General features: G+C 41.6%; 1 protein-coding gene across 1 annotated transcript in view; it reads right to left on the minus strand.

Moving 5' to 3' along the window:
* The window catches only part of PINX1 (PIN2 (TERF1) interacting telomerase inhibitor 1), a 72,662-nt gene that overhangs the window by 19,849 nt on the left and 27,968 nt on the right, over positions 1–24,845 (minus strand). The gene's annotated exons all lie outside the window — the stretch shown is intronic.

Raw genomic sequence — 24,845 nt, forward strand, 5'->3', positions numbered from 1 at the left:
TGCTACTATATGATTTTCCTGGAGTGCAATAAGTAATCCAAGGCATCTGTACGTAAGTGAAAGTGATCATGAACTGGCCTAACTGAAGCTGTTAGTTCCATTATCATAGGAAAAATCATGGCGGACGTCCACAAAAGAAACAAGGCAGAGAACCCCACCACGGCAGAAAGGTAATCCCATCTGTGCGCTGACTCAGACGGGAACAGAGAAGCCAGCAAAGCGCTGTGTTTCCCATATGAGATCATGGATTGGCCACCAGCAGCTGCTACTAATGTTAGAACAGGGTTTTTCCCTGAAAGGGTCACAATTCCTCTCACTAGCAAAACAGGAACTGATCCTAATGGGAGTATTATGTAATACCAGGGAACTGGAGATTGGGAAAAGCAGGATGAGGGGTAAGGAAAGCTACAGGAAGACAGGATGACGGTGGGGGCGGGGAATGGAAAAGTCGCTCCTGGGCCCTTAAAGGGCCCAAGCCCGAGACAACTTCCTGCTAGCCTCACCCCTTCCCGTCAGCTCTTCCTTCCCTCGATTACCAGGCAACTGTTAGGTCGCCAGAACATGACAAGGGAATAAAAAAAACCTTATCTGCTCCATAGCTAACAAGCAGAACCAAGGGGACCCTAGGTAAAAATAAAAAGGGGCCAATGAGAGGGGAGGTGTACCAGACTGCAGACAGCGGTGCTCAGGCAAGGAAACACTGTCAACCAGCACAAGGTCCATAAGCAACACACCTCACCGGCTTAGTGGTAGAGCTACGAATGCTAACTCCTAAAGAGACAGCATGTGTGACTTTTTAAAAAGTTACAGCACAGCATGTACATTAGGATCCTGCTTTGGAGACGGCCAGGGAACAGTAGACACCAACCCCTTCTACCACACCCACACGCCTCCGCACGCCACGGTTTTAATTATGGTTATCTCTAGGTGCTTGGATCATGGGCATTGTTTTTTCGTGCATACCCATAGAAAATAATTCTTCTATGGTGAATATTTACTGCTTTTATAACAAAAAAAAATCATTTGAAATGAAAACCCACAGAAAAAACCCCCCAAAAAGCTGGAGGCAGAGTGCTCTTCTTCCAGGATAATAATCGCTCTTTGGTCACACTGCTGTTGTGCCCAAGCTGCAGGCGCTGGCCTTTGTCGCCGAACTAATCGGAGGAGGTGGCATTTCTCAGTTCCATCTACCACTCACCCCACACTCTTTCCCTCAGCTTTTCCACTTCAGGATGGTTCCAATATCTCTTTCAAGGTCCCCCCTCCCATTAAGCCCCACCAGCCCGCGTCTGCAGGGACCCTGACGGGGCAGACTGAAAAGGGCCTCTATCACACGGGACTGACAGGACAAAGCAGCCAAGTGGGGAAGGCATGACTCCAGGGGAACAGGGACTTTAGCAGATGTGGATGAGTCCACGACACAAGAAAGGACTTCACAGCATCAGGAGAAATGTGAAAAAAAAAAGTTAATAGTTAATAGAAATAGCAATAAAATGATAGGCAAGTGAATATACAGTGAGGGGGAAGGAAGTAAAGATAAGGCTGCAGAGAAGGCCCCGATGACCCTCCCATTTTGAGATTTCATTACTGAACTGACCGGCGCCCACAGACCTGCTCCTCCGAGGCACTCCTCACCCCAGCGACCACGCCCTCATCTGCTCCTGCAGCTGCCTGAGCCAAGTCTGGGCTGCGGCTCCTCCATCCTCAGTTAGGCCCCAAGCCCTGGGGCATCTACAGCCCCGCTCAAATCTCTTCCTCTCTCCAACTCTCTGCCATAGCATTGGCTCAGGCTTTCCAAGGTTCTCCGGATAATTCTCTGGAATAACAGCCTCTTAACTGGATTGCCTACTTAGTCCTGCCCCCTCCCACCCTCATCCTTATTTTCTTATCTCCTGCAGTCAAAAGGATCTTTCTAAATTGCAAAAATAATCATGCTTCCTCAACTAGGCTTCAGATCCCTCAGCTGCTCCCAAATGCAGGCGGAGGTTACAGTCTAAGCTCCTGGCAACGTGTGTCTTCCAGGGCTCTCGGCGAACACTCCTTTTCAGGACTAGGAGGGTGGGTGTTAGGCCCATCTATAACACCCACCCCAAAAGTTAAAACTAATTTGTAGAAAGACTTTCTTTTATTTTGATAGCAGACTTCCCCTAAAGTACGGGAAGCCTAAGTGGTCTCCAACCCTTTTCAGAGAAGCACACATAGCAAATAGTGCGCATGCAGCATCCAGGGGAAAGTGTATTGTTGGTGCTAGCTGCAGGTGACTCGCTTAGGGACCTCAGTGGCCCGGGCCTCACGTGGCCACTCCAAGGACAAAGGAGAAATCAATATCTCAGTACACCTGCAACCCATTCATGGCACACTGGCTGTTAAACTCACCCTTAGAAATGAAGTGGCTGGTTAGACTTACTTGTTAAACTACCACTTGAATTTAGGCTTCCGTGCAGAGTTGGAAACACACGGTATTTCTTTGAAAGGACTGGCAGGGTATTTTTGTGTGGAGAGTCCCAGCCTCTGCCCGTGTGGCTGTCCCTGCTGCACTTCGGGAATCTCCTGGCTGCATATGATTTTCTAGGATGAGCTGGAGTGCACAACTAGAGGAAGGCAAAGTGGTGACGGCTCCCCTCCAGTCCTGGCCAAGACAGGAGGACTGGGTGCTGGCCTGGGGGTGCTGCTGTCACACCTGCCAGGGATCCCGGTGGAAGTCCTCTTCTAGCCTGGCCAGAGAGAAATAGTGCTTGGAAGTCCTGTGGCTCTCAGGAAACCTCCTCCAATCTCAGTCTCTGCACAGAGGTGCCCCTGGTCCCAAGCTTGGTGTGGCCAGAAACTCTCAACTCCCTGTCTGGCCAGGCTTCCCCTTTCTTCTCTTCTTCCATACGGAGTCTGAGTCTTGGACCCAACTCTGAGACTTGGATCAGACTCTACGTCTGAGCCTCCCGATAAAGGTCCAGTTATTTATAGACCTAGACAATCAGAGGCTCTAATCACGGCACTGCAGACCCTGCACGACGTGGCTCACACCTCATTCCCTAACACCCTCCTGGCACACTGTACCTCTCGGTGCTCTTTCAACTTCTTGTTTGCACATGATGCTGCTTTGGCTGGAAAACTCTCTCTGTCCCTATCCTTACTAACTTATTTGCCCTTTATGGAAGGACACCTCCTCCAGGAAGATGAGAGCCCACGTGAGGGGCAGATGTCCTATCAGGGTTCCCACAGGGCCATGTGCCCACCTCCAGTACGGTGTTAGCAAACAGCAATGAAGCGATGGGCCATTCCTCTCTTCCTTGGCACTGGGAGCCCCCTGGGGGAGGGGTCGTGCCTCGTCTTCCCAGGCCACTACTTTGAAGAGTGCCAGGAACGCACACATTGGATACTCAACAACTGTTCGTGGTTGGGACTAATGAATGAAACAAAGCAAATTTGCAATAAAAAGAAATAATCTTAGTGATTGAATTCACAGGAGATTTCCAAATGGCATGCCATGTGCAGACCACAGGGACTCATGGAAGGTTTAATGATATATTTAGGACTTCAGACTAATGGTTGTATTGACAGGGGAATGTAGTAGAAAAAAAGAACAATTAAAGGAAAGGATTACTTTAATGCTGTGATATATGGCCCACCATGTAATGACTCAATTAGTTACAAAAGGTATCCTATGTAGTATGTGTGTGCACATATGTCTATATACACACACATACAGGATGGGGCAAAAGTAGGTTTACAGGTGTTCATATGGCAAATAATACAATAATTAATAATAATACAAGAATAAACTCTTGGGTTTCATGTACTCGCAGCTGTAAACCTATTTTTCCCTACCTATATATGTATTATAGATGGCATCACTACAATCTGTGTTAAAATTACTTACACTGTAAGGTGCATTATATGCAGTTACAATATATAATATGTGTGATTAAACAAAGCAGGCCATTGCATTGTTTGAGACTCTCACCTTCCTGCCTCGCCAAGGTTACCGCTGCACCTCTCCCCCACTTAGGCATCTCTCACTCCCCTGCGGAGGCTGCCTCTCCCTGCTGCACTCCCAGCCTTGTCCCATGCAGATTCCCTTCCCACTCCCACGTATCTGCCAGATCGGCTCCCCCAAGTGTGTATTTCAGTGCACTATTCCAGCCCTTGTCGACATCTGTTGAGTGCCTACTATGTGCCAATACTTTTCTAGGTGGAGAGCTTGCCCTTTGAGGAGCTTCTAGAAGCATAAGCTTGAGTAGTTCCTGCCCTTAAATCTGTATCTACCAGTATTTGCATTCCCTAAACAATTTTAATGAGCATATTATCCATATAACCCTCTAGCAGTGGGTCTACAAAAACAAAAACAAAAAAAAAAAACAAAACACCTCTCAAACCAAATTATTATTTATGGCACAAGAGTTCTCTGAGCAAAGAGTTGTTTTCCTGAGCTCATTTGTTCAAACGTTTTGACTTAAACAATTATTTTCCCACCAAAAAGCTTCAAGTAGGCTAATGCTAAAGGAAGAACACACGTGTCCAGTGTAATGCAGGCACTTGTTTTTAAGTTTTACTATGAAAGGTCATTATTTTCAATAACCAAACAAAAATGACTCTATTTTCAATAATAAAAGTACAGTGAGTTTACAAGCCATTTGGCCTCAGGGATCTCTGTCAAAACAGCAACTCCGAACACAGTCAATGAATGTTCTTGTAACAAATCATGATGAGTCATGAGCATTTTAGCATATTCCTTATTACCTATACAGATTTAACTTGAGATAAACTTAAAACAAATATTATTGCAATGAGTATCTATTAACAGATTCAAACAAGAGGCAAAGTAAGACACTTGGGATTTGTGGAAACTATGTTGCCCAGCATGGCTCTTATGTAAGAGGACAACTGCACTCAAAGGTTTAGAAATGGTTTTCAAAATGTTAAAAACAGATCTGGTAATTCCTTAGCAGTTGTTTTTCATTAACATAACTCTTCCCTGATTTTTCTCTTAAAAAATGAGAATGTTATGGAAAGACGATGAAGGGGTATTTCTAGGAGTGGGCTAGTAAAAGCCAAAGCCTTCATGTTCACTCACTGGTAATTTATCACCTATTAAAATCTGTCACTACAAATATATCTTAAAATATATAGATTCTATAAACTTTCACACGAACACGTGCTTTAACCTACAAAGAAAAGCAACTTTTGTTTTCTCACAAAAAGCAGCTTTATTATATATGGATATTTGCTTAAGACTGAAACAATATTACAAAATAAAAAGGAAAATGAGTGGGAGGAAAAATCTATGCCTTCCAATTAGATTTTTGGGGCTGGAAACTAAAATCTGAGTGCATAAATATTTTTAAGATGGCATTTTGTTAGTCACATCATATATGAAAAGTACTCTGAATTCTTCCCAGGAACAGAAAGACCATTTCTCTACTGTACTTATTCAGGGCAAACTTCCTTGTCTGTGTCAGAGCACAACATTTAACATGACTAAAGAGGAGAAACAGTAATAAAGGTGGTGGAAGTTAGAAATGAACACATCACACATTTCTAAATAATTAAAAAGAGGGTAAATTTATGCACATCTAGAAAGTGGCTATTCATTTAGAATATCAGAAAATAAAATTCAAAAGCTTCTTGATTTTATATGTGCAAAATTCTAAGGCTCATTTACTCAACAACAGCAATAACAAAACTGACGTGGGCAGGATGAAAGTGCTAATGTCAAAGGGAGAACATTTACCAAACCTGAACGGCTAAGGGTCACCGAATACCCACTTCGGCCAAGTAAGTTCACAGAATTTCTCTGACCTGCTGCAGACCAAGGACCTGGCTCGCTCCCATGCTGTCTTTCTTAGCCGCTATAATCAATGGAGCAGAAACGGTTCTTTCTAAAGGTGCAACAAAAATTTTCAACTACCAATGACACTTTAAATTATAAAAGCAAGTCTTTACAATGTAACATTGTGACTTACTTTATAGTCACTGCTGACATGGAAAACAAATTCAAGACTCTCAAAGTACACTATGTTACCTAAATAAGTAAAGTTAAAATTAAAGTGATCTCACATTTTAAAATTAAAATCTACTTTGTGCTCGGTAATTCCAAATATCATGATAGTCACCCCAAAACAATAAAAAGGCCCTTATTCACAAACATCATTTGAACCTTTCTCACGCTACCTGAGTGTCCTTCCCTTTGAATTGAACACAAAATGGAGTGCCTGCTCTAAGTGTTTAAGGTGGTTTAAGAAAAACTCACAGCCATGAGAGAGACCTGCCATGGCTCAGTTGGTTGATCTGTTGTCCTGCAAAGTGAAGAGTTGCCGGTTCAACTCCCGGTCAGAGCACATGCCTGGGTTGCAGGCCCAACACACAGATGGGATGTGTGTGAGAGGCAACATATTGGTCTCTCTCACACTGAGGTTTCTCTCCCTCTCTTTCTCCCTCCTTGCCCCCGTCTCTAAAAATAAAAATAAATTATTTAAGAAAAACTCACAGAAGAAAGGTAATGGTATTTCATAAAGGGAATTGGTTGTTAACTTTAGATGCCTAGGGGTGAAAGAGCCTAGAGGCTTGGAGAGGTAGTGGGCTCCAATGAGAATGAGACAGAAGATTTCTGGGGTTGCAGATAATAATGAGGAGAAAAGCACATCCAATAACTGCTGAATGCATGGAAGTAGCTTATTTGCTCAGGTAAGAATGGCTCCTAACGGACTGTGGGCAAAAACCAGGGGGCAGGGGAGCTGGGGATGGAGCCAAAGACCCCAGGCAGGCGGAAGGCACAGGTGGGTCCTGGACCACATGGAACTTAAAGGAACTTTCATTTGCTTAACTTCAACCAGGATGGAGATAATCTGGAAGAATCTGCTGAGTTCTATCTTTTTTACCTTGTATTTCAGCCTCCATTAGAATATTCGTTTGGGCATCAGATGACGCTTCAGAGAGCAGAATGGAAAAAGGGATGGCAACAATTGTCTATTATAATGATGACCCAGCTAGCTAGGCATGCCTTCCACACTGCTGTTCTATTTGTTTAGTTTTATTCTGGTAATATATTTTCCTTAAAACACAAAATTTTTAGGACACAGGAGGTCCTTGAAAACTAGCTCGTTGGCTTAAGAGGGGTCCACAGTCAAGTAAGTAACAAGCTCTGGGGATACACCATGTTCATCACCACATAAAAGGCTCTAAAAAGGATGCAGTAAGCAAAACAAAAACCTTGTCTTAATATTATTACATGTAATCCGGTGTTTCCCAAATGTGTTCGAACATAAACACGTGACATGACAACACTCAGCCCCTCCCATGCCTTTCCCCCGACCATCTACTAGCACATCGGTCGTTCCAGGACACAGCCCCTGAGAGACCCTGCCCGGCCGCAGTGCTGGCAGCGAGGCCGGACCAGAAGAAACAGCACTGCAGCCTGACCTGAAGCCGATCTGGCCCCGGTCGCCCCAACGCCCGCACAGCTGCCCTGCACCAACCTGCGGCACAGTGAGGCAGTATGACAGCCAGAATGCTGCTGAGGTGAAGTCAAAAGACCTGGTTTTTGAGCACAGGTGGTGACACATGACTAGTCTGAATCTTCAACCAAGTTACTTACTTCAGCCTTCAACCTCCCTGAATCTTCCCCTTGTCATACCTGCCTTGCCTACCTCTCAGGTTTGTAGTGCCTAATGACTGAGGGTGAAACAATGCTGAGACAGCACTCTCGAAAAGCTTTATAAAAAGTAAGGCATTATTATTGTTGAACCGTTACTCCCTGGGTAATAAAAAGACTCCAGTTTAACAGTACGGACTTTCTGCATTTAGTTCAAACCTGCCAGGCAGAGCTTTGGACCAGTATATATAGTAGTGCTCTCCTACCCTCATTAAAGTTTTGAACACATGGTTATAGGAGGCAATATAGGCACTGGCCAGGTGCTCAGGTGGTTGGCGTGTTATCCTATATACCAAAAGGCTGCAGGTTCGATTCCTAGTTGGGGCGTGTATGGAAGGCAACTGATCAATGTTTCCTTCTCACATTGATGTTTCTCTCTCTTTCCCTCCCTCCCTAAAATCAGTAAAGAAAAGAAAAGCATTATAGTTGTTACAAAAAGCAAACTTTCTAAAGACAAACAGGTTCTAAATCACGTATATTACTGCAGTTTGGGAAGTATCAGTAAACTGTTATTTTTTTAAAAAGACTTTACTTATTTATTTTTAGAGAGAGGGGAAGGGAGGGAGAAAGAGAGGGAGAGAAACTTCGATGTGAGAGAGAAACATCAATTGGTTGCCTCTCATACACACCCCAACGGGGGACTGAATCCACAACCCAGGCATATGCCCTGACTGGGAATTGAACAAGTGAACTTTTCCTTTGTGATACCCACTCAACTGAGGCACACTAGTCAGGGCAGTAAATGATTATTTTATTCAAAATAAAAAGAGAACTTATTTTTATTGAAATTGAAGATTTACAAAAAAAATCTAAGCATAGACGTCTAGGACCAAGGACACCTGAAATTCACTATTATTTCTAGTGCTTCCTCATCGTGACAAAAAGCTTCCAAGCCAAATTTGGGAATTTTCTAATTATTTGAAGGAAAAGAACATAATAGCATACTTTGTTACAGAGAGAAATTCATAATTTCCTTAGACATTTGGCAATTAGGAAATGGTATAATAGCAACAAATGTCCTTCAGTTTCTGAGGGAGAGAAGAAATTTGCTTTAATATATCAATGTCAGAAAAACCTGTCATCCTATGACTGTACTGAAGTATAAATTTCTGAGTGATGAATTAAGTCAAAACAATAACTGCTACTTTAATCAGAAACAAAAGCAAGCATTTTTAAGTAGAAGAAATGCAAAGTATCTACCTTGATTTTTTAGGAGTAAGAGCTATACTTGAAATAAAATAGACAATGAGATAGAGTCCATTCTGGATTTGTCCTATCAACAGATGTGCTTCTGAGATGACATCATGACATAGGGGGCTTTCTGTGAATACACTGGTTGACCAAGCTTTTGGAAAACTTAACGGAACTTCTCCTAGAGTACATCTGACCAGGGTAAAGCTTGCTAAGTGCCTGCTGAAGTGTGCGCGTGTGTGTGTGTTGTTGAAACACTGAGAGAAGCACAGTCTTGGCCTTGCGGAGTTATGGGTTGCCGTTCACGCTCCCCGCATCCATCTGCCTTAAACATTACTGGAAACAACTCAAAATGAGGTATTGCGACTGTACATTACTTTACCAGTTTATAAATAGCATATGGTTTAAAAAAAGCCAATATAATGGCATACTTGCACTTGATATATATATAAAAGAAACCCTAAAGTATAAATTATTAAAAAAGAGAAAAAAATACAATTTCTTGTTATCAGTCAAGTTTGCAGTAGGATTCCTGATTAATAAAGTCAATCAGGTCATTCAAAAGTTGTATAGGTGGGTATTTAGGCAAACTCCATTGGCAGTAATCTGGTTAAACCTAAATCCTTCCATATGCTTATCAACTGCTTTTGTAATTCTCTCAAAAGGGGAAAGCCATGCTTTCTAACTTCAGAAGAGGTGAATTCTTACAAGCCTAACAGCCTAGTTAGTGTTTCTAAAACTGAATATCACAGTTATCTGAAGGCTTGTTAAAAACACTTATTTCTAGAGTCCAGCCAGAGTCTATGATATGCATTTTTAACAACCTCACCTGGTGACTTTCCTGCCTGCTTAGAACTGGGGCTTAGAACTGGAGGCAGTGAAGAAATTCCTGCTCAGTAGCTCCTCCTAGTGTCAGCTTTTCAGAAAACATTGTTTCCCCAAATTGCACAAGAAGCAGTTATTGCTAGTAAAACAACCATCATCACCCAGATCTTCAGTACAGTGGTCACAGAAAAGGCTTCTGCTTGCTCTGATGGGCAAAATCCCTTCCCCTCTTCTCAGCTATGTGGTTAGGGATTATTTATGATGTTTGAGTTACATATTTTGCCTACACGTTTTCTGCTCTCTCTTAGTAAGAAAAGTCCCTTCTCTCACATGAATTGTGACAAAGTGAGAGCTTACATCAAAACACACTTTTACAGAAAAGAAATTAGAGATGAGAACCCTTCCTACTTTCTTACAACACTGATAAATGCAGCATGATATTTTAAAATTTCAATAAAATACGACATTTAGAGAAAGGTCTTCTATTTTAAAATTTTTTTACTTCAGGGCATTTAGAATCTATTCTGCTATATTTGCACAAAAGATAAAAATGACAGAAAGTGGCAGGCTCAGTTAAACACACGGTAAACCTGCACTTGTGTTTCATGCTATTGACTACATTTGAATATGGCGTCGATGTATGCTAGTCTCAGTAAAGCTGACAAGGCTTTAACAGCTGTGTTCACGCCTGAAGTGTTTCGGTGTGGCTGCTTTTACATCACAAGATGAACGGTCCCCTCCAGGCCCCAGAGGCCTGACAGAGATGACGAACAGACATGTCTGCTCCTGTTTCATTTTCTCCAGCTTGGCTCTCATTCACCTCGCTCTGCCTCCTGGAGCTGCCATAAAGAGAGGCCAGTTCATTCCCACCGTCTTCGACAGGGTCGGAAATGTGCGTGTGAGTGGCCCAGCCTGGAGAGAGCATGCAGGGAAGGGCACGGCCACTCGGGCCAAAGCCCAGTGCGCAACACCCACAGAGTCCAAGGCCCCCGCTGCCTTGCTCTTGGCTAATGCCTGACGGCCCCGGGGAGAGGGGGCGTGGCATATGAGCACGTGGCCAGGGGCCGCAATATAAGAGTAAGCTGTCAGGCGAGCAGTGGACAATCTTTAAGGATTATGGATTTGAACCTGGATCTCAGGAATTTTAGAAGTAGGAAAAGTAGGCTTTTCCCAAGTTAGAGTGATTTCCAATGAAGCTAAGCAGGGAACCTGTTCTAAGTTAGTCCTTTCTATATTATTTGTCAGTAGTGGACCCCAGAGGTTCAGAAACCTTACGTTCCTGCCTAAGCTTGCATGACTTGTAAGGACCAAGTCAAGGCTGAGGCCCAGGTCTGCACGAAGCCTGCACTGTTCCCACCACCTTACACCATTTTTACATTTGTTACTTCTGTTCTTTAAAATTTTCATCCTTCTTAGGTTTGGTTTTAATTACATTTTTTCCTATCTCCATGGTCACTTTCACAGAGTGAGATGCTAGATGCAGGGATATTACCTAATGAGAGTCTGTTATAGAGAGTTTGGTGCAAGTCTTAGGGTTTGCTCAACTCTGCATGTGTATAAGCGCACCAGTCATATTCAAGGGTGACCCTGTTGCTAACCTGCACTGGTGCAAGCAGACGTTAGTGCAGGGTTTTGTACAATGTCAACGATAATCATTCTGTGGTTCTTTTACTGTACGTGCTGTTATAACTAAATTGGTTTTCTTTTGGTCATGGTTAACTAAAACAATAGAATGGAATTTATTTATATGATTTGGTTGAGAATAAAACATGAATTCATTATGTGACAGTAGCCTCAAAAAAAGAAAGAAAAGAAAAGAAAAGAAAAAGCACATGCCACTCTCTTCTCTTTGCTTTTCTACAGCCTTCGACCAAAGCACTTGACTGAGGCACTTACTTGGCAGGACCCACATAGCTAAGTATGTGGATGACAAGTCTGGCCTCATTCTCCTTTCTGCCTGGGAACACTCTCAGCTCATACAGATAGTCGCCACCTGGCTGAATTTTTGGCGTAGGTATCACAAGCTCAGCAAGGTGGAGACAAACACATTTTATGTACACACTGCTACTAAAAAATGGAATCCTAGAACATATAAAAATTTAAGTGAGTTCTTCCTGGTATGACAGATTCATCATGCCTCATCCTGCAGAGAGAGGTGGGAATGAACACGGGGACCGGAAGGATTCCCACTGATGGACTGCAAACTGCCCCTAAAACTCTATTTCTCATATATTAAAGTAGGAGGAATAAATATGATCCAAGTATTTGCTTGTACTGACTTCTTATCATTTCAAAGATAACGATACTCTTTACATTTGCTTTATGCCTTAAGGAGTCTCCAAGTGTGTTTACATGATTCGTTTCACCCATATTTCCCAGATGAGGAGGCAGAAGCACAGGGGACACAAGCAGCCAGATAAGTGGTATGGTGACCTCACCCGGAAGTTAAAGGCTGGCATTCTCTCAGCCCAGCCTTGTGGTGCCCAAACTCAACATTTACGGACCTCTAGTTTCCTTTTCTGGAGGGAAAGTCAAGGGAAGAACTACTACCTGTTTTCTGACTTTTAAAACAATTAATGTTCACTGAACTATGCCAAACCACTTCTAATAAAATAGAATTCCTGTTATCATTCCAGCCTAAACCCTGGATGCTTTGAGCTTGTGATCAGTATCTCAAGAATCCTAACTACTCGATGAACAAGTTTACCTAAAAGATAAAGGCACTTCTATCATTGACCACAGAGGTCATCGCAGGCCCCTGAGAAACTCTGCTGGTAGCAGACTGGAGGTGGTAAAGAAAACACATGACATGCACAAGAGCCACTGAAATGCAGCCAACTTATAGTCCTGTTCCTCCAGTGTGCGAGGAAAGTAAAAGACATACTATATGCCTTACGAGTCATGACTATGTCCTACTGATAAACTAAAAAATGTACAATGAAAATGCAGAAAAGGACTGACAGACTTCAAAGAAACAAACAACCCTCAGAATCCCAAAAGACCAGTTGAAAAGAACCTATGCACTCCAAAGTTCATAGCAGCACAATTTACAATAGCCAAGTGCTGGAAACAACCTAAGTGCCCATCAATAAATGAGTGGATCAAAAAACTATGATCCATTTACACAATGGTACATTTACACAACTACAGTAGAAAGAAAGAAAGAGCTACTACCCTTCGCGGCAGCATGGAAGGAACTGGAGAGCATTATGCTAAGTGAAATAAGCCAGGGGGTGAAAGACAAATACCATATGATCTCACCTATAAGTGGAACCTAATCAAAAAAACAATCAAGCAAGGAAAATATAACCAGCAACATTGAAAGAAAAAAGAAACCAACAGTAATGCAAGGGGAGGAGAGAGGGGGGTAAAAGGGAAAGGAAGGGGAAGGGTCAAATCAAGGACCATGTATGAAGGACCTATGGACAAAGCCAAAGTGGGGAAGGACTAAGGGAAGGAGGTGGGGGTGGGTAGGGCAGGGGGAAGTGGTGGTGGCAAGTGGAGACAAATGTATTTGAACAATAAAAAAAATTTTTTTAAAATAGTTTGGGTTTTATCTTATGAACAAAGGAAGCCATTAGAGAATTTGAAGCAAATGAATGAAATGATCCAATGTGTATTTTAAAAATAATTTTTGCATTATGATATATGGCAGATATGCAGAAAGCTGCATAAAACTTATTTGTACAATTCAATAAATATGTATAAAGTCAGAAAATAACACATTGCCAAGATCAAAGAAACACTTTCATATGACCTTTCTTTATCATAATCCTCTCCTTTCCCCCAGAAATAACAGCTATCCTGACTTTTGTGATACATGTTTAAAAAAAAAGAAAAGAAAGAAAAAGAAACAGAAAGAGAGCTAGGGGGATGGAGGAGCAGATGAACAAGATTTAGGAACAAGATCAATCTCACAACATACATCTCCAAGGAACTCCCTCCTCCTGAACAGGCAGAATAACTTCAGGAAGAAGCTCGTGGAAATGACAGCCTGGGTCACAGCAGCTGGTGAGACAAACGTCCGTGATTTACACTCAGGGAGACAGATACTCATACACTAAAGACAATTCCTTCCTGACGTCTCATTCCACACACAGGGGTGAACTTCACTCTATGAAAACAGCTTTCACTCCTGGAACACCAGTCATATTTGCATGTTCTGGCCCTGAAATAGCTTTGCGTTCCATTTCTTCATCCTAGGATAAAACAACCATTTTTTGAACCTGTTCCCATTTCTGGGACTGCTGTCTCTTTGCCAGAATCCAAATGATGACAAAAACTTACTAGTTATGCTACATTCCTAAATCTTCCTTCCTGCTTGCTACTCCCAGAACTAGATTTCCCAGGCAGGGAGGAGCAGACAGGTGAGAGTGCAGCCAGGAAGAAGCAAGTCCTCTATTGTTTCTGTGCCTCATGTCTATCTCATGAAGTCAGGGTGATGAACCCTAAGTGAGGAATGTGCAGACTTCTAGGTATGACGGTATTACATTCTGCGAAAGAATCGAAGTATCTATTCTCTTGTGGCAATTTATTTCATCTACCTTTATTCTCTCTCTCTCCATTGGCTTCCCTCCCTGATTCTATTAATACTAATGGAGATGACAAGAAAACTTACTGACAGGATATAAGAAAAGAATAAACTAGAACATTAGGACAAAAATACACTGGGAACTAACAACTTTGCCCTTCAAGGAAAACCATGCCATTTTGAACCTACCACACAAAATAATTAAACAATTCTTTGAGCAGAGATAATTAATAAAAGAACATTATAATCAGTAGTCTCTTTAACAAATTTTGCATTATGAGAGCTTTCAAATATATACAAAACTACTGAACCCCCATAATTGCTATCAATAATTAATAAGGCTTTGCCATATTATTGCGTCATTCCTTTGCTCTTTGCTCATGTATTTTAAGGCAAACCCCAGATATCAAATCATTTAACTTCTACTTCCTTCCGAAGAGACCTCTAAAAATAAAATGTTCTTACACAATCACAACGCCATTAGCACATCTAACAAAACTGACAATAATTACTTGATATACACAACCCATAATCAGATTCCTTAACTATCTCATGTATATCTTCTTATAGTTCACATCAGGTCCCAAACTAGGCCCACTTACTTTGTCTAGTTACTTATATCTCTTAAGGCCTTTCTCTCTACAGTTTCCTCCTGGAAATCCACTCCCTCCTCTTCACGCCACTGGCTAATCACAGACATTGGATCAGGTGTCTTAAACAATTTTCCACATTTGGATTTTTATTTGAGCTCATTAAGCTGGTATCTACATACTTGTATTTTCTGTGAATGGAAATTACTTCTAGGGACTTGATTAGACTTAGGTTCAACTTATAGCAAGAATACTTTATAGGTTCATATCTCTTATGTCTATCAGGTGTACAAAAGGTCTGATTGCTTTTTACTTTTAGCATTACTAAGATTGATCTATACGCTAATAGTTTCTTTAGTAACACTGAAAAGCACTTTTTCCTGTTGAAATAGATTTCTATAAATTACCATGCAAGTAAATTTTAGGTAACTCTTAAAAAAGTGGATAATGTATATGGTTATCAGTAGTAATCAGAAACTTAAGAATTCTTATATATAGTTATCAATTAAGAAGCCAGGAAATTAACCTGTAATTAAGATAATACACTTGATTCTCACAAGCATTAAAAACAATTCACTCTGTCTACCCATTTAATTCTACCAAATAACTCACAGTTATCTAGTTTCCTAGCGAGCAACTATTAAAGATACTGAGCCTGGCAGGGCCTAGGAGGGGACACAAAGTCATGGCCTCTGTCTTATGGGTAGAGTAGTAAAACACACACTATTAAAAGGGTAATAAAAGAGTTAACAAGTTAAGGCAGCACACAGTGATAGCAAATTCAAACAAATGCAGAGTTCGGTGAAGGGAATGACTGCAGCGAGAAACCTTCACAAAGATGTCACTCCAATGCAGGTTCCCTGTGCGCAGCGATTCTTGCCTGTTTTGCTCACTGCTCCATCACTAGTGCCTGGAACAGTGCCCGGCACAGGGGCGCTGAATAAAATGAACGAGCCAGGACTTTAATTAGCAATGCCTGTCCGACTGAACAACTGCGCATTCCGTCTCCTCCTTCCTCAATGCAGGGGAGCAGGACTTGAGCTGCACTGGAAAGACGCCAGCAGCCTGAGCGGGTGAGCTGAGGGCAGTGAAAGCGGAGGCAATGTCGTGGGGAAGCACAAATGGGAGAAGACAAAGGGTGCGTGGAGCGGGTGAGGCGGTCCTGGCGGAGAGCTGTATTCCGGGTCGGCGGGCACGAGCGCCGGCCAGGGGTGCGCACCGTCAGCCGTGGGGGCTACTGAGGGAGGGCAGAATACTGCAACGGGGTCTCAGAAAGAGACAGTAACAGTAAGCTCTAAAAAAGGGAAAAGCTGGTGTCAGGAAGACTAGTTAGGAAAGTAATTCAGGGGTAATAACAATTAGGAGTAATAATGATCAGGATATTGGTAAAAATGGAAAAGCAGGATGAACGCTGTAGATATTAAAAACATAAAATCAATAGGAGTTGGTGATGGTCTGACTGGATATGACGGTCAAAGGAAAGATGGATATTAAAGATCCTACTCAAGTTTACTGTCCAACTACGCTGAGTAAATAAGGTATACAACGAGGGAAAGGTTGCTTCGTGTTTTCACTCCTTTCCCCTACTTCTCTGGGTATGTGTTTAATCTACTCATCTCATTCATTCTCACAGAAAGCGAAGCTTCAATCTGAAAATCAGGACCAGAGAAGTTAAGGCCTGGATCAAGGACAAAAGGGTAGTTACCAACAGATCTAAGGCTGAAGCAGAGATACTCGTCAGTCAGTAAATTTTTCTTTCCACCTTAACATCATAAGTAGTTTCCATGAATCTTTCCCAACAACACAATTATAACATCTAAGAAAGGCAAACCTGCAGTACGTGAGGCCTATCTCTCCCGGCAGAACACCTCATATTCTTCTCTCTGTGGGAGAGGAAAACGGGAGCCAGGGGCAAGACATGTGACCTACAGCCTCCTGCCACTTGTGCTTGAACCAAACCTACAACAGATGCAGCTTGCTGGCCACAGAAATCACACCCAAAAGGCTTCCTTATCAGGATAATCATAATAACAACAGTGCAATTCTGGAAGCTCAGAGCATTTTCTGCAGTGTGCTCACATATGTCTATAAAGTAAATTAAGAACTGCGTATTTCCATGATATTTTAGACAATGCGGGACTAAGCTTTGTGCTGAACTCATAGGAAGGATGAACATCAGGGCTAAGGGAGAGGAAGGATAATGACAAATATATATTCTAGAGATCTGAGTAGGAAATAGTCATGAGGATGACGAGGGAAAAGAGAAAATATCCATGTGCAGAGGGGAAGTCCACCAGTAATAATTTAAAATTTAGATGGTTTGTAGGGCAATCCTGTGTAAATACACCTTATAGGGAAGTAAATCTGAGTAGCAAATATGGCAAGTTTCTGTTGTTGTTGTTGTTGTTGTTTTTTGTTTGTTTTAAAATGGGACTAATGCTAGGGCCAGGATTTGAGAACATCAGCTCCCTCAACCCCCAGGACTTTTGAAAGAAAATAGTTTACATTGTGGAATCGACAGATGAGAAAAAGATTTGTTAAAATTTTAAACAAAATTTTCCTTTGATGTGAAAGGGTTTTATCTTAGTGTTCCACCTCAAATAAAAGTGCAGGAGGAGACAAAAGGTTAAATCTCTGGAAAGACTGAGCCAGAGAGGCTAGGCTGGGAAAGGCCTGAGCTGCAGCTGGAAGGCAGGGCGAGATGTCACCTGGCAAGAGGGCGGCCAGACCAGGGCAGGGTACGTATGCAAGGACCTCCCCACCCCATCCCTTACCGGGGTCTAGGCCATGTTCCCCAAGCAAGAGTGCCTTGCTGGTGAAACTATGCCCCACTGAAGAAAAGACCTGCAAATCCTGACATCTGAGGGGTTTCCTAAAGCCGAGGCCACCTCGCCATGAACAAGCTACAGTGAAACTCACGGGGTGAGCAGTGCTGCCTGTGCCACCTGAGCTTCCAGTCAGTTGTTCATTGATTGACTCTTAAACCCAAAAGAAGAAAGGAACTCAGATGAAAAAGAAAACAACCTGTAAATCTCCTAACAATTCATTCAGAGATAAAAGAATATATTGTATTCATGAAACAAGAACAAGATGCTATTTTAAAATAATATGAAGGAACAATTAGATAATGAGAAGTAGCTCTTGGATATTAAAATGAGAGCAAAATTAAAAAGTTTTTAAAGAAAGTTTAGAAGATAAACTCAAGAAAATCTTCCCCTAAGCAGAACAAAGATACAGAAAAATAAAGCAAAAAATTTTAAAAATCTGAGGAATAATCCAAGAAGTTCACTATGGAACTAGTAACTTCCAGAGAAAACAAAGGGGAAAAAATGATCAAAGAATGAATACAAGGTAATTTTTCCAGAACTCATGGAAGGACATGAATCTTCCCATTGGAAAGCCTACCAAGGACCTGGCGAATAAAAACCCAGCCAACTCACCTTTCCACAAGATTTTAGAAATCCAAAGATAAAAAGATCCTAAAAACTCGAAGACAAGACAAAGAAAACAGATACGTGTAAAGGATCAAAATAAGAACAGCAACAACCAGTATCAGAAGACACTAGAGTAATACCCTCGAAATTCTGAGAGAAAATAATTTCCAACCCAGAATTCCACATTCACACAATCTGCCATGATATTAGGATAGAGATTCTCAGATCTGCACCCCTTCTCAGAAAGCTGTGGAAGATGGGGGAGGTGACACAGGATTCCAGACAGAGGAGATAACAGGGACAAGGTGGAGGAAAATGTCTAGGACGGCGTGTGTGGAACAAACCTAACAGCCGGTCCAGAGTGAGCAGAAAGAAGGGCGTCCTCGGAGGGTGCTCTCCTGGGGAATGACTGATGTGACAGGGTATCCAACAGGTGTGACGCTTCAGAAAGCTTTATAATGAGGCTGGCAGAGGGTATGGGGAAAATTACATGGATACACCTTTTGTTTCCCACCAGAAAACCACACAAATACAGAAAAGGAAATGTCATTACAGTGCACAACTTGGCTTAACAGGGAATGGTATTTACATAGTCATAAAAATATAAACACCAAATACCAAAATAACTAGTAATTATAATACATTATTATTTTGAGTGGTAAAAGGCGTAAATCCTAATCTACCCAAAAAGAAGTATAGATAATGTTAAAAATGAACACATCAAGAAAATCAATACAAGATAGCGTAAGTCAGACAGAAAAGTTAAGAACCATATAATTTCACTCATATGTGATATAAAACTGAAAGCAGCAAATGAATAAGTAAACAAAAACTCATAGACACAGACCCCAGAGAGAAGGGGGGTAGAGGGTGGTAAAGGGTAAATGGGATCAAATATATCCTGGTGGAAGATGATTCGACTTTGGTTGTTAGGCACACAGTGCAATATACAGATGACATAGCATAGAAATATACACTTGAAACCTATACAATCTTATTAAGCAATGTCACCCCAATAAACTTAATTTAAAAGGAGGAAAAAATAAAAGAAAATATAAAGGTAAATATCACATAATTTAAAAAGAACTGGAGATGCTATGGGGAACAGGCTTGGGAGGTGAAGAGGTAAGGGGTATGATTGAAGAATGCCATTTTTCTTGCTGTTTAGCACAGCTCAATTTTTAAAATCTATGTGTATTTATAACTTTCATTAAAAATAACAAATATTTTAAAAGTAATCATACGTGCCAGGCACTGTTCCAAATGCTATACGGATGACATCAGTTAATTTTCACCACCATCCTATTAAGTGGCACTATTATTACCCCTCTTAAAGACAAGAAGGCAAAGCACAGAGAGATTAAATGCTTTGCCCAGTATCTTACTACTAGAAACCGATGGGGCCAGAACCCAAACTCAGGCAGCACGGACCAGAATCTGGGCACCTTCACTGTAAAGGAAGCCAGGAAATTTCAAAAATTTCATAAATTACTTTGAAAATAACTATTTGAATTCACCTATGGATAAAGTCAGACAGTCAAAACCAAACTAACAGACGTGAATAAGTAGGAAGCATTTCTTTTCTCATATCTAAAATCCTATATTTTTCCATCAACAACAAAAACGCAGCTTAAACAGCAAGAGCAGCAGAAAAGAAAAAGTTGGAAAAAAACTGCAGTCACACAAACTATAGTTAAAAAATGACTAAGTTTCCTTGATATATGAATTTGTTGGAAAACCATTTATCAACAGCCTGTTTCTCTCCAGCAGAGTCCCTCAAGCCGAGAGCCATGTCATTCCCCTTTGACTGATTAATTAGCCAATCAGAGGACATTTTTCATTGTGAGGCATGATGGTTTATTCCAGCTAATGTTTGGTCTCTAATGGCGACATATTAAAGCCAACTCGGCTATTTTAGCCCTGTGGAGTGACCAAAAGGAAAGGATAGAAGATAAATCAAAAAAGCTCCCTTCAGTTTCCCTTCATTCCTTAACAAAACCCCCAAGGAGCAAATGGCTGGAGGAAAGATCCTCTCCCAATAAAGAGAAAACACAAAGAAAAGAAAGGTAGAAATGCCTTCAAGCCAAGGGGATCCTTTCCTGTTTCTGAAGAGCAATAATTTATCCTCTGTTGATTAACAGACCACTGATAGAACAGGCACCAAAAAGTCAATATCCAGCTCTTCTTCCTTTTATCAAAAGCTGTGCTCAATAGAAAATCTAGCTATGTAATGCTTCTTACTCACTTGGAATGATTTCACTTGCACTCTGAATTAGAGCAGGCCAGCCAATAACTTGATCTCAGGCACTGTTTGCACACCGATCTCACTCCAGTCAGGCGGTTGCCCATACGGCACATGTTCCCTAAGCTTCTTATCCATCCCTAAGCCTTTGACAGCCACCAAAGCATGGGGTGGCAAAAGTTCAAATCTCAGAGGAATACAAGTTCCTATGGAGGATAGATATGAATATTCACATAGCCGGGAGATAAAAAGCACATCTTAAATATGTTTAGTATACTGCCTAACACACTCAACAAGATGGTCCTAAGCAGCTAGTTTTTGCTGGGCAATTCCACACTTAAGCACATAAAACTACCCAGCTTTCTCACCTCCAAATACGCCAAAGATTACAAACTAGCAGTCTGTGTCAGAGGAGACCGCAAACATGATTCACTTGCCCTGAAGAAGATTTAACACCGCCGCCGCTATCATCAACATGTCACCGTCATTATTTATGAATCTTGGATACTTTCAGGCAGGAATATCAGTTCCCCTGATTCCCTGTTGTTTTAAAGTCAGGCTATTTACATATTTATAGTCACATGCCAGGACCCCATTGGCATATGAATTTGAGACCTTGGATAAGCTGCTGTTCAAGTTCTGTCTTCTTTCCTATGGCTGATCCACCCAGAGGCCCCTGCCCTTTGGGCCTAGATCAATTGACTATGCCTGTCTGTACCTTTCCCATACTGTCCCAATGAGAGTTAATGGCTCCCTGGTCTGTGTTCCCACAGTGTGTAAAGCACTGTTAAACAACTGGAGTCAATTCAACAAAAGCTTCATTGAGAACCTACAGGATGCCGGGCATGATTCTAAATGCTACTAATACAAGAGTACAATTCCTGCCCACGTGAGGGTTCCGTTCTGAGGAAGACAGGAAACAAGTAAACTATTCAGTACATCAGATGGTGATAACTGGTATATAGAGAAAAATAAAGCAAAGAAGAGGATCCAAGAGTATAGGGTTTTTTGTTGTTATTGTTGGCACTTTCAGTTATAAACAGGGTAATCAAGGAAGACTGACTGAGATGATGTGAGCTGACAAAATGTGAAGGAGGCAGGAGCAAGCCTTTCCATGCAGAGGAGCTACCAAGGACTGAGACGTGAGGAGGGAGCAATCCTGAAGCCCTGGAGGGACAGGGAGGAGATCAGGGTGACCAGGACAGAGTGCGCAAGGTAAAACGAGAAGATGAGTAAGGGCAGTAACAGTGAGTGAGTGAGTGAGTGAGTGTGTGTGTGTGTAAAAGAGAGAGAGACAGACAGACAGAGAGAGAGAGAGGTGTGTGTGTGTGTGTGTGTGTGTGTGATGGGGAGGGAGGTGCAGGACAGGACCGCGTAGGACTTTAGGCCATTAGAAGGATCTGCCTTTTACTCTGAGTGTGACAGGGAAACTTGGGAGGGTCTGAACAAAGTAGTGACGTGATCTCAATCACGTTCTCAAAAGATCATTAACGCTGCCGTGGGGAAAATACGCTGTTAGGCTCTCAGAGAATTCACTCACTTTGCTCAGCGTGTTAACATCGCCAGCTCCTCCAGCAGAGGACCGTGCATTCCGCGAAGCGGGCCTGTTGTCTTCATCATTTCAGCAGTTAGAGTAACAACTGGGACACACCAGGTACTCAGCAAGTGCCGAACGGTTAAGTTTTTATGGCCTTTCAAGTTTCCCCCTGATTTTCCATTATTAAATAAGTACCAGCAAACTGTCTTTATTGAGGAAGAGAAGAAGAAAACAGAGCAGTATGTAACCTATAAGAGAGTTATCTTTTGTGTCTGGTTTCTATCATATTAATAGAAGTGAAGATTGTACTAGTACAAAGAATCATCCTGGTTCGAACTTAGTATCTTCGGTAAACTATTTACTATTTTGTTTTCATTTTCATATCTCCAAGGATGTTATGTTGTTCAGATGAATTTCAGTGAAAGGAAAGGGTAGAATAATGGTCTCCTGGTACCTCCTGAATGGACTGTCCCTCAGTTCTCTTGGACGGCATTTGATTCCATTGGTAAATGCCTCCAAAAGTTAAAATTTCTGTTAACTGTCTAGATAATTTGTACCGTCTCCTTCTTCTTTAAATGGGAACATTCTTTATATCTCGCTTCATCTCTGAAGCTCACATTTAAATCTGTTTTCCCTTCCTACTGACATTTAAATCAGACTAATTTCCAGAATGATAACAGAAATAGTCTTACCTGGGTACAGGGACATACTAGGGCCACGATCCCAAAGCTCTTTCTGTCATTGGGATCCTATTACCTTTATATAAACAAACAGACTCTAAGGGTACTAAAACACTGTAAATCTTTTAGGAAAACAGATAGTATAAATTTTATTTAATTCAGTACCGTCATCTCCATGGATACTCAATAAATATTGACGATGATAAAGAACTCCTATCTCAGTTTTCTTTCATTTTTTTTTTAAAGCAACAAGTTCTTTACACTCTAAACAAATGCCTATACCTCTACACAAGATTGTACAGATGTCTTAGAAGGGAGATCACTGCCTTTGTCATTACTTATCTTAAATACCAGGTAAAACAAACTGGTTGGCTAGGAAGTCCTCTATCACTGCTGTAAAGGCAATATGAAAGGCCCTTTGCTCGAGGACTTTGAGAAGAGAGAGAGCTTACTGGCAATGAGTGAGTTCAGTCAGTACATTTGTATTACATATTGTTCAGCATGTGACCATACACACATGGATTACAATTTTCTCATTTCAAAATTATGTTTCAGTGGAAGTTATTATTCACCACCTTAAATGAGTGTGTTAACAATCACGATAGTGATCTTAGCAGCAACAAAGATGCACTGGGCAGTTATTACATGCTAGGGACTTTGCTGAGATTTACATGGATTATTACTTATCCTAGATATTTTATCACTCCTGTTTTATTTTATCATCCCCATTTTATGAATAAAAAAGCTGAGATTCATAGAGGTTAAATAACTTGTCTCAAATCACATAATCTTCAAACTATTCATTGTCGTAAATGCAGACTTATTACACTCTAAAGTGCCTATTCTCTATATTCCACTAAATGAGGCTCCCTGTAGAAGAAACCAGAGAAATAGAACATTTCATTAGATGACATTGTTTCTTCATTCTATTGGTTAAGATGGTCATGGTTTAGATGGTGAGCAATACCACGTTCACCATCAATGTATAAACAGAGAACCATAGAATGACAGATCCTAGAGAGACATTTCAGTGATCTTGGTGACAAACCACACCAAAAAATGTAGCAGCTTAAAACATTAACAATCACTTCATTATTACTATTTCTATGGCCAGCAAGTCAAAGAGCTTGGCTGGGTAGTTCTGGCTCGGGTCTCTCTAATGTGGCTGTGGTCAAAGAGTGGTTAGAGCTGCCTTGCCCAGTGTGGCTTAGTTAGTCAGAGTGTGGTCCTTTAGACCAAAAGGTAGCGTGTTCGATTCCCAGTCAGGCCACATACCCAGCTGCAGGTTTGATTCCTGATCAGGGCGTGTGTGAGAAGACAACAGATTGATGTTTCTCACATTGATATCCCCCCCCTTCCCCCCCTTCTCTAAAAGCAATTAAAAATGTCCTGGGTGAGGATTAAAAAAAAAAGTGGTTAGAGCTGGCACAGCAAGGGGCTGGCCAGGCACCTGCCTCTCTTCTGGCAGTCTGGAGGCACCTGCAGAACTCTCCAAGTCATGGTTTCTCCACATGAACTCCTTCAGGCTTTCTCACCACTTGGGGGCCTAGGGCAGCTGGGCCACTTACACTGGCCGAAAGCTTCAAGAGCCAAGTGTTTCAGCCAAAAAGGCCCCAGGAGTCACACAGCATCCCTACCACGAGATTCTATCGGCTACAAGCAAGTCATCAGCCTGCCCAGATGAAAGGGGAAAGGAATAGGCTCCACCTTCTGATGGAGAAGTAGCAAGGGTCAACCTAGAACAATATATGAAAAGGAAACTATCACTGAGGCCACCTTTGGAAACCAGAATCAACTACTAGAACATATAATTCAACACACTCATTTTACAGTTAAGAAAACTGAGTTTACGGATAAAATAACATCCAAGACAGCTCATTTCACTTTGATATGCAAAATTTCTAATAACTCTTTTAAGTCTTAAATCATTAAGACAATTTGCTATTTTACCTCAAGACTATTTGACTTCTTGTTTGAAAACACCAAAGACTTTTCCCATTCATCTCCTGAATGAATAACTCAGTAGTTAATGCAAAACTTCAAGTCAAGTAGCATTTCAAATGTATTTCATGTATTCTCTTTACCCCAGAATCAAAGAAACTTAGACTTGGAAGAAGTCACATGCATTTAGTTCAGACTCCTACCTCTTCCAAGAATTCCTCCAGGAAAC

Source organism: Pteronotus mesoamericanus, unplaced genomic scaffold (genome assembly GCF_021234165.1).
Source record: "Pteronotus mesoamericanus isolate MK-2021 breed Mesoamerican mustached bat unplaced genomic scaffold, CSHL_Meso_final contig_32, whole genome shotgun sequence".
Classification (NCBI taxonomy): domain Eukaryota; kingdom Metazoa; phylum Chordata; class Mammalia; order Chiroptera; family Mormoopidae; genus Pteronotus; species Pteronotus mesoamericanus.